The sequence below is a fragment of the Balaenoptera physalus genome, assembly GCF_965194825.1.
Source record: "Balaenoptera physalus genome assembly, chromosome: 18".
Classification (NCBI taxonomy): Eukaryota; Metazoa; Chordata; class Mammalia; order Artiodactyla; family Balaenopteridae; genus Balaenoptera; species Balaenoptera physalus.
In genome coordinates, this window is record NC_138899.1 from 79,722,219 (window position 1) to 79,737,845 (window position 15,627).

At 42.9% G+C, this 15,627-nt stretch overlaps 1 long non-coding RNA gene across 2 annotated transcripts in view; it reads right to left on the bottom strand.

Moving 5' to 3' along the window:
• The window catches only part of LOC309647638, a 478,548-nt gene that overhangs the window by 17,451 nt on the left and 445,470 nt on the right, over positions 1 to 15,627 (bottom strand). Inside the window, exon 9 of one of the 2 annotated variants that reach the window (XR_014256210.1) lies at positions 6,368 to 14,359. The exons of the other annotated variant lie outside the window; for it this stretch is intronic. This is a non-coding gene — a long non-coding RNA (uncharacterized lncRNA). Of the gene's footprint in view, positions 1 to 6,367; positions 14,360 to 15,627 lie in introns of those variants that run through there. 2 annotated transcript variants of the gene reach the window in all.

A 15,627-nucleotide genomic window follows, 5' to 3' on the forward strand; every position in this document is an offset into this window, starting at 1 on the left:
TTTTTTATTAATTTAAAAAAATCTGCAGGCTTAATTTTTTTCCATTATTGCAGGGTTTGGAGATAAGAAATCGAGTGGGCCCATAGAGGTTAAACTTATCAGATAGACGATCACATCCTCCTATAAACTCTTGTCACCAACACTTTAGTCAGAATGAGTTTGTAGAGGCATTGAATAGATTTTTAAATGACGAGTTTATTTCAGGGAACCTGGGGTCTTGTGAAATTTAAGCAAAACTTTTTCACACCCTTACCCTTAATTAAAGTTAACTTGTCCAGGAAATACTCTTTGAAAACATGTGGCTCTAAGGAGATGCTTGTGCTGTGCAAACAACTGTGACCTTCATTTGAAAGCCATCCTTGACCTTCTTCTATAATTACCAGACAAATAAAATAATATAAACATTGCCAACGCACTAGAAACTGTGTTTATCTGGAAGCAAATGGAACTAAGAGAGCATATGTTTCAAGTTTAGTTCTATGGTTTTAGAAGCCCTCATCTTTGAAGTCATCCTGTATCGCTTCACTGAGGAACCTTAGTGGCTGCAGTGACTGGATTAGCGCTCTGTCTACACAGGAACCTTCCCAAAGAGCAGTGGTCGAAAAATAGCCCTGGGTCCCCGCAGATGGGTTTCTTGCTCCTTCCCCAGTGGAATGGACAATGTGATCCCACTTGGTCTTACAGAACCTTTTACCTGGGAAGATGGTGTAGGTGATTAGGGATGCCCAGGGTGTGCTGTCAGAACTGTCTCTCTTGGGTTTAGAGATACTACGTGGCCATCACTATGGCTTACCTGCCACTGCTGGCTTTTCTGTTCTTCTCTCTCACGAGCTTTTTGAAATCTTAGATCCAAATGAGCCATTTCATCTCTGGCTACTAGGGCGTCTTTAATACCCTGCGTCTTCACATTCCAGACTCTTACCCTATGGTTCTAAATGATGGCTTCCGTGTGTCTTAATGACGTTTTTCTTTCCAGAAATACTTTTCATGATTCAACTTATTCAAACAAACAAAAAAGCAAACAGACAAAATCTTCCCACTCTTCAGCTGGGGAGAACGATTCTTCTCAGCAGCTCGGGCCTCCAAAGTCTGTAGCTACTTCAGATGAACCTGGCTTCTGTTAATAGAACATACGCCATCGACATCATTCAGCAGAGCCGTGATCTCTGCATGCATATGTTGCTTTTCAGTTCTTGTTCAATTCTGAGGAACTCTGCAGGTATCATATTTGAATGTTTACTGTCCCTTCAATTACAAAACATTTCACTGCCTTCCTTCAACTGCTGTATGATACCAGCCCAGGGGTAACAAACTATTGATACATTCTGACCTGAAACAATAAGAAATAAAGGAAAGAGGGGCAGGTACCTCTGCTTCACAGAATGTTCGCCTTGTATCTGATTAGCTTCCCCCAAACAGGGTGATGACCTGAGTTTGTGTTCCACTGGCGGACATCACCTTCCTCAGCAGCCTTACCTGTCTTGCATGCAAAGGTCATTTTCACAGGTAAAAGAAACGATCTGACATCAGCAGGCATGGAAGGTGTAGCAAGTGGCAGAGATTTTTCAAGTCCCCGAGTCATTGGTTATGACAGAATACTGGACATTTTGCTAAGTTTAGAATCCCCTTAAGCGTATTGAGGTTCAAGTACCATTAACTCTTGGCAAAATTCTCCTTCCTAATTCAAAGAACAAAGGATTACTAACGCTCGTAAAAAGGCTTCTCAAATTTCAAATAGCTTTTAAAAAACATTTAATGAGTTAAGAGTAATTGAATCAGAAACATATGGATTAAATTTTCCTTGAAATTCACCAGGGTTTAATATTAAGGGAGAACTCATTCAGCAGAACCCCCAAAGACTAGCCGATCCCAATTTTCTAAAGATCAACTAGTAGTACTCTGTAACCCTTCATCTTCACCCATTTTTCTTTGTCTAAAGAGTTTTGTGGTTTGGATGGTATTGGGTTGATTATAATTGTACCAGTAGACAACACATCTGTCAATGGAAGAATTCAATACATCTGCTGCTTACGTGTTCATGGACTTCATCGACTTACTTGCCTATAAGTAATTTAACTTTGTGATAACCTCATCCATCTAGAACGTGGTTTTTAAACTGTTTGACCAACATGAACGTTTTGTAAACCCAATTGCGTGCAGATTCACAATCTGAAACAGGAGCTCTAGTTCCCATCTGTGGTGGCTCTTCAGCACCCCTGTGGAATCCTGGAACATAATTTACAAACCTTTGATCTAGCATCTAGCCAAGAATGGGGAAAGACACGAAATAAAAGGAAGGGGGAATTCCTAAGAAGCCCAAATGGACACTACAGAGTTCATGAGACGATTAGAAAATTCCTGCATCAGAACCTTTATATCCTCACTCTACAAAAATTTCTAGCAAGTTTTGATCCTTTCTATATCCACCGAAGATTGACAGCAACAAATTGGGAGACCTAAAACTGTAAAAAGATAGATGGGAAGGAAAGGGGGAAAACACAAAATCTAGACAATTTTCAAAAGGCTTAGCGAATCTCTCCCTTTATGTTTGGGAGAAATAGCCTTCACGAACTTTCAGAGTATCATTGCATCCGAGGCAGGGTAACAGCTGGTGTGGGTCACTGACCTCAAGTTGTAAAGAAGACTTTATCTTCAGAAATGCTCTAGAGCAAGAGAAAAGTGATGTCCACGCTGCCTCATTGTCTTTTATCCAACGTGTGTAGAATGCACCAAAAACTGATTGTGGGCTCCTAGGAAACGGTAAACACACAATCATGCAATCTGTGCACTTGAGGTAGGTTCTCCCACCCTTCGACTTCTGCATGAATTCCTTCTAGAACTTAGTTAAGATAAAATAGCTGGGAGGGTAAATCAGTAGGAGAAGTCCTTGGGTCTCTGCTGTTTGAAGAGGCTGTAAGCGCCAGTGCTGCCGGGGAGAGCATCGTTCCAACAGCTGAATCGCCCACAGACGGCACAGAAGGCTGAGACATCTATGTTTTCAGACACAGTGAATTCTTTTTGGAAATGTGGCAGCAATGTGTTAGGCGTAGCCCAAGCTGGAGACAGATGTAAGAGTCAGAGTAACGTAGGAAATGTGGATCCAGAAAGAAATAATAAATTCCCTTAGGGAAAAAAAATGGGTTGTATTATCTTGGTGCAGAATCAAGTCTAGGTGGAGCCTTCAAAGACCTGTGGAAATGACTAACAGTAACATTTCAGACGTCTGCAGATCAAACCCCGGAATATAATAATATAGCCTCTGTCTTCCTTCATAACTCCATAAGGAAGGATTCCTGTTCGCAAAAAAGCACACTCGAATGATATTTAGTGTTTCTTTATTTAGATGTGTGAAAATGCGATTCCCAGAGCCTAGGTGAATATAACCTCCCTCTTTTGAAATATTAGAGTATTGTTGATGAAGGTTACCAAGAAAAGCTCTCCCTATCAGAAGTTCCAAGGTGCTGAACATTCTGAAAATTATTCACCCAGGGTCCAATCTTTTCCAACCACCTACAGTTAAACCCAAAACAGAAACTAGAAACCCAGCTAGGGAAAAGGGGGGAAGAAAAGACAAATACAAGGGCGCTAATGTAAGAGTAAAGCAAAGGTACTACATTACTTGTCCTAAACTCACTGTGTAGCAAAATAGGGTTGTTTCTATGGATTTGAACATTTTGCAAAATTCATGCCACTATCTCATTCCCTGCAAACCCTAACACCTGTTGGAGAACGCTGCCAGTTCCCATCGGAGCCCAGCAAAGACCTCCCTCTCCTTGCAGCATACGCCAGGAGCTGGTCTTCTGACGTGAACGTGTGCATGGGACGTGCTGCCCAAACCCGCAGCTCTGGAACCTGCCAGAGGAGACCTCATTTCTCCCGGATGCTGCTGCTAAGTCCATGTCTACGGGACAAAGAGTATTCTTCTGGCGCTTGAGGCACAATGGCCCTCTGCCCTTCAGAGGGCTGGGGGTGAAAAACATGTTCTTTTGCTACCCTGTACCTTCAGTTTGGCATTAACGGGAGAAAAACAGCGGTTCTGAGGTTGAAAAGAAAAAAGTTGATGTGTGACTCACACAATACAAAATAAAGAATGCTGTAGGGAATGGTTTTGAAGATGGATGTACCGGTAAAGGGAGCAACAGGTCTTGTGGGTTAAAAGAGAAATCTATGTCTTCTTCTGTGTCTTTCAATGTCAACAAGATCCGGAGAAACACACCAGATGCTCATAGTAGGAGGTTTTCCCATGAGCTGCTGGCGGTTAAATCTCCCATGGTTTTTCAAACGTCCAACATGCTACTTCTTTGGGAAGTACTGCCATAGTGCAGGAGAATTTTCAAATAAAAAGTACACATCCTTTTAAGAAATTGTGTTCACATTTCAGAAGCCCTGTTGCCAAGTCCTTCTTACATGACTCTAGGAATTTGTTTGGATGTTGGTAATATTGACAATTGATTTTGTAAAAGTTAATAGCATATTCAAACAATGTTTGTGGTTAAAAAAAAAAAGAAATTATGTTCAGCTAAATCTTTATATAACAGAGAATTCATGTTCTAATATTCTGAAAGCTCCAATAACTTTTTATGAGGAAACTGGAGATCAGTGAGCTCAGGGAAAGCGGGGGTTAAAAGTCAGAGTCAGAGCAGGGTTAGGGAGGAGCGCTTCTCCCTGGTATCGCGCAGAGAGGGAACAGACCAAAGGCGGCATCATTTTCTGTTATGAACGCTCTAGCCTCTGGGTAGAAATAGGTCCATTATACATTGGTGTCCCATCTGCAGGCTGCTTTGCAAGCTCTACCCATGTTGGAAAATCATTTAGCACCACTCAGAGCAAGAGCCAGAGCCCTGCGTGTGTGTGTGTGTGCATTTTTACTAAAGGAATGTGTGCTCATATTTAAAAATAAAATAATATTGAGTGCTTAAAATTGAAAGCAAGAGCGCCCTGCCTCTGCACACCCTACCCAGCTCTGCTCCTAAAGAGGCGACTCCTTTTAACTTTGTTGGCAGTTTCTCCTGGCAGTGCCCTTTGCTCACCTAAAAAGATGGATAATTTTTACCCCTCATTCTTGACTAATTCTCACTATAATGGCAGATGAAGATCTGATTTACCTATGCTCCCCACACAGCCCTAGTTCTACTGTAATTCCTCCGTCAGCTACCTCGTCACTTTAGACGACACACAGCTGCCTTTTTTCTAGCTCTTCCCAAGTCTCCCTGGGCCGCAGCTTCAGCAACCCCTGGATCTGGTAGCCAGTGGATGGCGAACGGTGCTGTGCACAGAAGCCATAAGCAATCCAAGTGTAGCCTGGGCGGCCCATCTGGGCTCTACTCTCTGAATCCCTGCGACACAAGACTACTGGATTTTCATATGGCCACCAACCTTTAGCCAGTTTGCAAAAAGAATGAGTGATTTTGCAAACGGAGACATCACAGGCCGCGTCGTGCTGCCAAGGGCGGGACAGGGTCACGTCCCTCTGGGCAGTCAGACACCTGGCCAGAGCCCGGGGCCTTCCAGCCGTGAGGAAGGGCAGAGGTGACCCCAGAGACAGGGGTAAGTCTTTGTCCCTTCCCTTCCTCCTGAGTCACCGTGGGTGATCTTTAGACAGCTTTTCACATCAGAACACTCTTAAAGGGCAAAAAAGAAAGGTCTCCACCAACCCTCCGTGTACCTGGACTCGTTTCAACTCATCACACAAGTGGCCTTGCTCTTCCCGAGACGGCTTGATTGGATGACAATCCCCTGTACTCTCACCCGCACGAGGTTTCCTGGTTCTTTAACGTGAGTCACGCGGAGCTCACTGATTCTGCCTTAGTCACCATGTTCACGTTCAGTCACTCTGAACACCTCAGTCTGCCTACAGCCTCTTTAATATGTGGGTTGTGAAGTGCCTTCTGGACAAAACTCCACCGTTAATGAATTGTGTGGCTTTGGGCATGTCACTTAAGCTCTCTGAGGCTTGGTTGCTTTGTATATAGTATGACTGTTTTTTAATGTCCAAGGGCAATGCATAAGATTGGAGAACTATAGAATCTTGAACGTGGAAAAAAAAATCTCAGAAGTCTTAAAATTCCATCTCTTTCTGAATGCATAAATCCTTCCCCAGTATCCCTGGAATATGTCCGTTAGTGCCCGAATCCTTGTAGGCACAGGGAATTAAAAAACAATACTTCAAGGGTGGTCTGACCTGAGCTGAGAACAGTGGTATTTTTAACACCCTTGATCTTGACACTGTTCTCGTATTTTAAAAAAACCTAAGTTTGCATTATATTCATATGTATTTTTTGGCTGCTACATGATACTTTTGGCTCATTTGGTACTTGTGGTCACAGAAAATCATGAGAGTTACACACACACACACACACACATTCTTTCCACTTCATTCTGAACTTTTTCCCCCAAATACATACGCTTGTTCTTTGTTTTATAAATTGTTTTTTGCCTTTGTTATTGTTTTCCTCTCATCAAGTAATTCAGGTTCAGGTGTCTAAAAGGTACAAATATGAAGTGAAAATCAACTGTAATTCCAACCCAGAGTGTGCCACTGTTACATTCTGGTGAATATCACTTCAAATGTTTTCCCTCTGTGTGTGTGTGTGTATCTATCTGCCAATGAGCGCACACACACACACACACACACACACACACACACACACACCCCAAACTATGGTGCATCTGATGGCAGGTAGGAGAAAAGCCCATTGAAATACATTGATTTAAACGATGAAGGGGGTCCCTTGTCTTGGTGGTGTGGCTTCAAGGGCTACTGACGCGGGGACTCGGTGATGTCACCAAGGACATGCCTGTGTTCTGTTTCTCCTCTATTTTCCATGGTATCGGCTTCACCAAGGGAACGTCCCTTTCTCTTATGATGTCAGGAGCGTCCCAAGCACTAATGGGAACAGATGTGCATGACCATATCCAAGGAGAGGGATTGAGGGCCTTTTCTGGAATTTCTCTCAGGGGAGCAAAGAACTGTCATTACGACAATTTTCCAGAAAACTTATTCTCCCATCTTACTCTGCTGAGAGGAATAACTTTTCCACCTCTGAATCAATCACTGTAGCCAGCTGATATGATTACACCGATCACTTTAGGCCTTAATCAACTACTCCACCCCTAGGGCCAGAGGTGGAGTTAGCTTCTCCCAAACTCACAGGGCTGAGGAAAGAAGGTATAAATACCTGTATGAAATTTACCAAGGGAAGTAAAATAGGTTGTGGTGAAGCAACAGCAATGTCATATATATGTGTATATATATATATATATATATATATATATATACACACACACACACACACACACACACACACATAACCATATATATCCCTTATATAGGTTGTATACATATAAAACACTATATATAGGTTATATAGATAGATAGATAGATATAGATATAGATATTTAACCCTTTAAGGTATATGGGTAGGTAGGTAGGTGAGTGGATGGATGGACGGTTGCACAGATAGAAAGATGGAGAGACTAGACAGATGATAGATACATACAGAAGATCAAATTAAACATGCTGTTTTATAACCTGTTGTTCAGTAACCTCATTCCATGAACATTTTGCACGTCAATCCTCAGATTCTTGTACCATGTTAAATGGATAAATAATATCCTGGTATAATCTGTGATCATGACTAAAGGTTTTAATCGGCCTCTATTACTGAACAATTAGGCTATGTTGGGTTCTTTCCAGCAGACGTATAATGCTGAAATAACGTGTTTGCACGTGCATTATGGCACAATCAGCTTCTGGTTTCCTTTGATACATTTCTGTAAATATTCTCTAAAATATTCTGTAAATATTTATTCAGAAAAAAATAAATTTCTGAGTAAAAGGATAAGAAAATATAAAGTTTCAAGACATTTGGCCAGATCGTTTTCCAAGAAGGCTGTTCATTTATCCTACTGCCAATATTATATGAAACTGCCCATTTTGACACATATTTAACACAAAATGTTTTTAATACATTTTATACGATTTTTACCCTCCAAGTCTAATAGCAGAGTGGGAAACACTAGCTGCTCTGAGTTCAGTGTGTGGTTTTTTGTTACTGGTACGGTCAGACATTTGAACACAGATGGTCATCTAGTCTATTTTTTCTTTTGCCTAATTTTCTATTGAAGTGCTCATCTTTTATATAAATTTGTAAATGCTTTGTAAATGTTTAACTTCTGCTGTATTTGTTGCATGTTAATTGTTCCTTATTTGTCTGTCAACTTTATTTATGGTGTTTTTGCCATATGAAGTTAAAACATTACAATGTAATAGAGTTTGTTGCTGTTTTCACATTCAGGGGGATTTTTTAGCCTAAAATAAGTAGGAATTTAAGTATTTTTTTTTAACCTCTCCAAAGTGTTCCTAACATATTTATCTAGTGATTTAAAATGCCATCTACACATTTGAAAACACTGATGAAGTAGTTTTTCCCAAAAACTCTTGCTGGGTACCTAGAAAAAAATAGATAAAAAACTCAAAATTTAAATCAGAATAAATTTTGGAAAAATCAAGCATTTAAACATAAAAAATAAATAAATAAACAAATGAAAGAAATATGGAAGATGCTTTTATAATCTTAAATCAGGAAAAAATTTCAAATATGATATAAAACCCTGAAGCCAAAAAAGAAGAGTTTGATAAATTCAAAAATAAATTTAATAATTTTAAAATATGCATATTTTAAAAAGCACTATGTCAAAGATCAGTGATAAGTTGAGGAAAATATTTGTAACTCATAAAAAAAAGGACTAAGTCCCTCAATATATAAAGATTCATGCAAATCCATGAGGAAAGTGTACACGTAAAAGAACTACAAGTGTTTTTAAAAATCACAAAATACAATCACCTTACCCATATTAACAGAAATGAATGTTAAAACTATAATAAGACACCTTTTTTTTTCCTATCGGATTGAAAATGTTCAGAAAATTTGCTACAATACAGTTTTGGCAGAATGTGGGGAAGTGAAATTCTCATAAGTCATTGTTAGAAATATGAATCGCTGGAGAGAATAATGTGGCACATGTAGTAAGATTATGTAGATCTACAGAGATGTAGATAGGTGTGTCTTTTGACCCAGCGATGCCGAGGGCTTGCCCTACAGCTGTGTCACACGCGGGAGAAGGCATGTGTGTAACAGGACATCCAGTGCAGGATGTAGTAGCATTCATAGATGGGACGCTACACAGCATTAGAAACGATGAGATAACACCAAACTACTGATGTGGACCAGTCTCTAAGATACTATTGCTAAGTAGCTACTAAGTATTGCTAAGCCTCTAAGACACTTTACTAAGGTAAGTAAAACCAATAAACGGGAGGGGGCGGTGCAGAGGCATCACCTGTACTTTGCTATCATTGGTGCAAACTCCAGTAGTAATCAGCAGGGGTTCTTACATATGTGCAGAAACATAAACCACAGCCGGGTAATACTGGTTGCCTCTGGGCAAAGAAATTGAACAGCTGGAGGACCAGGAGGGAGGGTGACTTACTTTTCATTACATGCCTTTTGTATGGCATTCACTTATTACCTATTCAAAAACATGATTATGTTTAAAAGATAAAATCATAACATTTCTTACGTTAAATTCCTTTAAGTAATACTTCAGTCCATTTCTGCACTCTCTGTTCTGTTACATTAATATAGGTTTGTAATGCTATATCATTTCCATTTTACCACAGCCTACTAACCCATTGTAAAGCTTGTTTCCCATATATTTATCTTTTTGCCAGGATTTTTCCGATATTCAGAAATGTTTCGTTTTACAGGTACATTTTACAAACCTTTGTCATTGTTCAAAATTATCTTGCTGAGGATTTCATTGGAAGTAGGTGAAATGGATGTTAATTTGTAGAGAACCAATACGTTAAAAATACTGTTTTCCCATCCAAAAATGTGGTACCTCTCCCTAGTTACAAATTTTTTTTATATATGTCATGCTTTTCTCCACCTGGGCCCTACAACTCATTACGTTTATTCCTGAGCATCTTGATTTTTGCACGAGTCTTTTTACATCACATTTTTGGATGTTTACTGTTAGTTTATGATAGCACAATTGATTTGCACACTAAAAAGCACTTCTTTTAAAATTGTGGACTCTGCTGAATTCTAATGTATCTATAGCATTTTGTTTCAATTCCTTGGATTTTTAGTAGGTAATCATATTATCAGCATCGTCAGCAAAAACGGATGTTTATCTCGTCTTTGATGACATTTATACATATTAATGTGTTTATTCTCAATTTACTTTGCTTGGTAATTTAAATGATAGTAATAATAATGGACATTATTATTTATTCCTGCCATCAATGGGGATGTATCCACCCTCATTCCCTTGAGCAATATATATCTACTCATACGGCAATGGCTGGCATAGTTTTATCACAAACATCTATTAACAGGTCTACCATGCAAGCTCTATGCAAGGTGTAGATACAGAACACAGACCAAATAAATATGGGCCTTGCCTCCACAGAGTACAAAGATCAGGAGAGGCAGAGAGATAATAAACAGGTAAACTAATAAGTAAGTATGTAATTACAGATTTAGAAATGTGCTGTGAAGGCGACGCTTAGGGAAAAAATAGCGGAGGCTCATGCGTAGACCCTATTTAGGTGACATGTCAGGGGAAGAAGCATGTAAAGAAAAAGGGCAAGGCATCGTAGGCAGAAAGCACAGCATATGCAAACTCTCTAAGGCAGGAAGAGTTAGTCAAGGCCATGAGAAGGTCAGTGTAGCTAGAATAGAGGATACAGTGAGTGAGTGAGTGGGAGGGCCAGCTGAGGTGAGAAGAATACGCCAAACGCGGTTCCCCAGGCTGATGAGGCCTGACTTTTCTTTGTGTCATGGCCTGGGATCACCAGGAAGGTAAGAAGTGTCCGGTGACAGGGGCTGTGACTGAGGCGTGCACACACTCTCTGGTGTAGAAGGCAACGGTTCGTTCCTCTGCAGGGATGGTCGAGAACCGGCTTTCACTAGAAACGGCCCAGGATTCCAGCTGGAGCAGAGCAATCAACGAGCAAAATGGAGGTTATCGGGAAGAGGGTGGAGACGAGAAGAGAGGAAGGAGTAACAGCCTTCCTGGCGGAGGGAGCCGCGTCTACAGAGGTGGGGGTAGGAGGTGGGGTTAGTGCTGAGAGATAAGCCCACATATACCGGATCATAAACACCTCCTGGTCGTCGTGCTCCGAGGCTAGCGCGTTACACCGAGCGCGACGCAGAGGACCTGAGGGATCGGGGCAGCGGGATGGCCTGGCCAGCTTTGGGTTTGTGGTGACCCCTCTGGTGGCTGTGATCGTGAGGAAGGTTGGTGTGAGGAGAGGGGGGCCTGGATATAGGGACACAATGAGGAATTGATCGAAGCCATTCATGCCTGGATGATCAACGACAAAGGGAATGGAGAAGAAGGGGCATGTTTAACAACATACTTCGGAAGGGGAATCAGTGAAAGAATAAATGTTTATGGCACCTGTTTGATTAGACATTTTAAAAGCAGTGACAGGCTCAGTGATGGTATGAGATTTATTTCAGGTAAGTTGCCCTATTTCTTGATAAATAGTCTGCATATTATTTTCTTTGCAACTGTCTTATCTCCTTACTACTTCAGCACGCCCAATTTACACACTACAATTACACACACACACACACACACACTTACCACTTTACCGGCAGATATTCAGAGAACAGGAATGGTAAGAGGACATGATCAATGGTTCCCAATCTGGTGAATCATCAAAAAACAGAGACTTCCCCAGCCTCAGGCCACTCATGGCAGCTCTCTACCCTCAGCACAGCCGGGAGTGATGCTCAAAATATTTAACAACTGGCACTGGCATCCCACGTGCCAAGGCTGGGGCACTGAGGCAGGGCCCTGCACACGCAGCTCCCCCACTGTGTCAGGCACCTTTAGTTGTGAGTCACGTGGGGGCCAGGTGTCACAAGGCCCAGGGGAGGCGGGGGACCATCTCGCCACGCAGAGGTTTGGGATCGTGATGAGTTACCTAGCCGCATGGAAGGACCAGTAATCGCCCGAGCTCAGCCTCCGAGGGGCAGGACGCTCTCACCGTGACAGTGATGTCCCGTGGGAGGTGGACACCCCTGGCCAGGAGCGAGCATAGCTTTGTTTCCAGGAGTGTGTATAGCGAGTATGAGAATGCGCTCTGGGCGATTCTAATCTCCCCCGACTAAACCCCACCTGCCCCCAGCTCTCAGAGCTCAGGAAGCATCGCTGGCTTCCCAGACAACTGTCCCCGAGGACAACGCTCACCTTCTCGGGCCCCCAGATCTGTACAGCATCCTGAAAAGTGCCTGCGTCCACTCGGAAGAAAGGGACCACGTGTATCATGCACCGTACTGCTCAGTAACAGAGGATACAGGAATCACGTCTGATGGGTTAATTTGCCAGGACCCAGATCACACTTTCCGTCAAAGGGAAACTCAGGCGGGAGCTGGGAGAGGGGAGAGGGGTGCAGGCAGAGGCCACTGCACATCGGGAAGCAGGTCCGAGGGGTAAGCCTGCGAGGGGTGCCGGCCCTCCCCCAGCGAGGAGGCTGGGGCCTGTCCTGGGGAGGAGGGAGCGCGATTCATCCCCTGCAGCTGCTCCCTGACCTGGGCTGACCCCCGGCTGGTCCCGTGGGCACAAACCCTGACTCAGAGAGATTCCATTTTAGGGCTCAGCCTCGGCGGCCGCAGCTCGCATTGGTGTTGGTGATGGTGCTTTCACAGCAACAACCTAACATTTTCTAAATGTTCACTGTTTGTCTAAGTGTGGACAAAAGATGACACGTCTCTCCTACTTTTGCTATATTTTTATGACCCTGAACACGTCATCACTGGGTACTCATAAAGAGCAAGGGATGCTTTTAAAAGAAATCTCACTCAAAAAAAAAAAAAAAACATCCTTTCTTTGGTAAGAGTTTATGTATTTAATTCTAGGTGGAAAGTAGTTTCACTGTGATCGTTACAGTGGCTCAGCGTCCTAGCTCTGGACGACTTCCTCAGTTTCCCCTCTGTGCCCCTTCCGAATGTCTGTCCCTCTCCAGGATTCAAGGCCCATCAGACAGACAGCGGCACCTCTGACCACAGCCATCCCTCTCACCTCTCGGGACAGGATAAAGTCAGATCGGCCCTGGGAGAGAGCGGAGGAGGGGGCTCTCACCGCCCTCACTCTCACCACCTACAGTCTTGTGATGGAGGAGAGCAGAGAGCCAGCTGGAAGGGACGTAAACGTGTATCTCTTTTTAAAATAATATTTTGAGAGTAGTTGTAGATTTACCACAAAAAGTTGCAAAGATACAAAACAAGTCCCACATACCCCAACCCAGTTTCCCTTACTGTTGGCATCTTACACGACAATGCTGTATTTGTCAAAAGCAAGGGAACAATACTGATAATGTTATTATTAAACAAAGCCATGCCTTATTCAGACTCTCTTAATTTTTGCCTAATGTCCTTTTTCTGTTCCAGAGCTCTACCCAGGAAACCACACGACATTTAGTCATCACGTTCCCGTAGGCTTCTCTGGGATGGGGCAGTTTCTCAGAGTTGCTTTGTTTTTGATGACCTTGACAGTTTTGAGGAGTACTGGTCAGGTACTTCGCAAAATTCCCCTCAATTTGCGTTTCTCCGATGGTTTTCTCATGATGGGACAGTGTGGGTTTGGGAGGAAGACGCCAGAGGTGGAGCACCTCCGTCTTCCCATCAGATCAAGGACACTTGGTGTCACCACGACTCCTCACGGTTGATGCCAGTGTGAACCCCTGGCTGAGGTTATGCTTGTCGGTTTTCTCCACCGTACACTTACCTTCCCGAGCCCTTTCTCACTGCACTTCTTTTACTGACGCCACGACACACAGCCCACACTTACGGGGTAAGGGGTATGTCCTACCGCACGGAAGGTGGAGTATTGGCATAAATTACATGAAATCATTCTGCACAGATTTACCTATTCTCTTCCATTTATTTGTTTATTCAATCAATCATTAATCTACATCAGTAAGGACACATGGATATTTATTCTAATATTTGAATTATGATCTAATACTGGGTTTTTAGCTGCTCACATCACCCCAGACTTGGTTACTGGAGCTCTTTCAGCGGGTTCTTGGTCCCTTGGACATAAGCCCATCACCCTCAGGTGGGTTGTTGTTTGTTTTCGTTTTTGTTTCTTGTAAGCACTTTGTACTGGCACTGCAAGACGCCCCAGGCTCATCTTCGATATCTCCCACTTCAGCCCTAGAGTCGGCGATTTCTGCAAAGGGCTCAGGTTCCTTTTATTGGAGATGGTACTAGAAGCCAGGATCAGGCCACTTGGGATGTGCTCATTGCCTCTGGGCTGTCATTGCTTCTAGGCTTCTCGGCTGACAGAGCAAGGAAATATATATTAGGTACATACAGTTTCAGGGCTGCTTTTTATCACCTTCTCCATTGTATGTCCTTAGTAGCTATCAAATTTCCTACACCCTAAAGGGAATGGATGGAGTGAAAAGTACATGGGCCAATGAAGTGGTAACTGAAATATTTCTACTAATCAGAACCCACACCTGGCTTTGCAAGGTGATGTACAGAGGCTTCGTGCACTTAAACATTTACAATTAGACTTTGCTCAGCTGACATGTCCTCCAGAAGGATTTATCTTATGAACTTTTGTCTCAACTTCAGCTGGGCTGACTGGTGACTTCCTTAGCTCCTGGTGCAGATGGTAGGTTTGTTCCAATCATCTCTTTTTATGTTTGCTTCATCATACATGGAAGCCATACCTCAGGCCTGTGTCCTGTTTTGTGTAAAGCTGGACCTTGTGCCTGGCACACTGTAAATAATCAGTAACGTAAGAAAAATAAATAAGAGTGAGGGAGTAAATAAACCACTGAATTGTTACATCTAAGTGATAATACATCATTAATTGAGTACTCTGGAAAATGGCACTTAGAAGTATATCTGTAACTTGTAAATACCCTCAGAAACTGATTCACCACAGTTTTAGGAGGCTGGGGGAGGGACCCAAATAGGGTTTCCCAGCCCAGGGTTCACTCAGGGGCACATGAAAAACAGGGACAGGTCTCTTACAGACACTGAACTGGGTGGGATCAGTGTCCTGCTTCTGGGAGATCCGAAGAAGGGGTCAAGGTGATTTTTTAAAAAATTAATTAATTAATTAATTAATTTAATTTTGGCTGTGTTAGGTCTTCGTTTCTGTGCGAGGGCTTTCTCCAGTTGCGGCGAGCGGGGGCCACTCTTCATTGCGGTGCGCGGGCCTCTCACTGTCACGTCCTCTCTTGTTGCGGAGCACAGGCTCCAGACGTGCAGGTTCAGTAGTTGTGGCTCATGGGCCTAGTCGCTCCGCGGCATGTGGGATCTTCCCAGACCAGGGCTCGAACCCGTGTCCCCTGCATTAGCAGGCGGATTCTCAACCACTGCGCCACCAGGGAAGCCCCCAAGGTGAACTTTTTATCCCCCCCACTCTGCGTCTTCCTCAAAACTGCTCCTGTGCAGGTGACTGATGGCATGAATGCTCACATCACTTTCATCTTTTGCTATCAAAAGCCCTTGGTTCCAATTGCAAATATCAATACCCACCTGACATTTTTTCTAAGAACCAAAGTGGTTTTGCAAGATGATTTCACTTTAA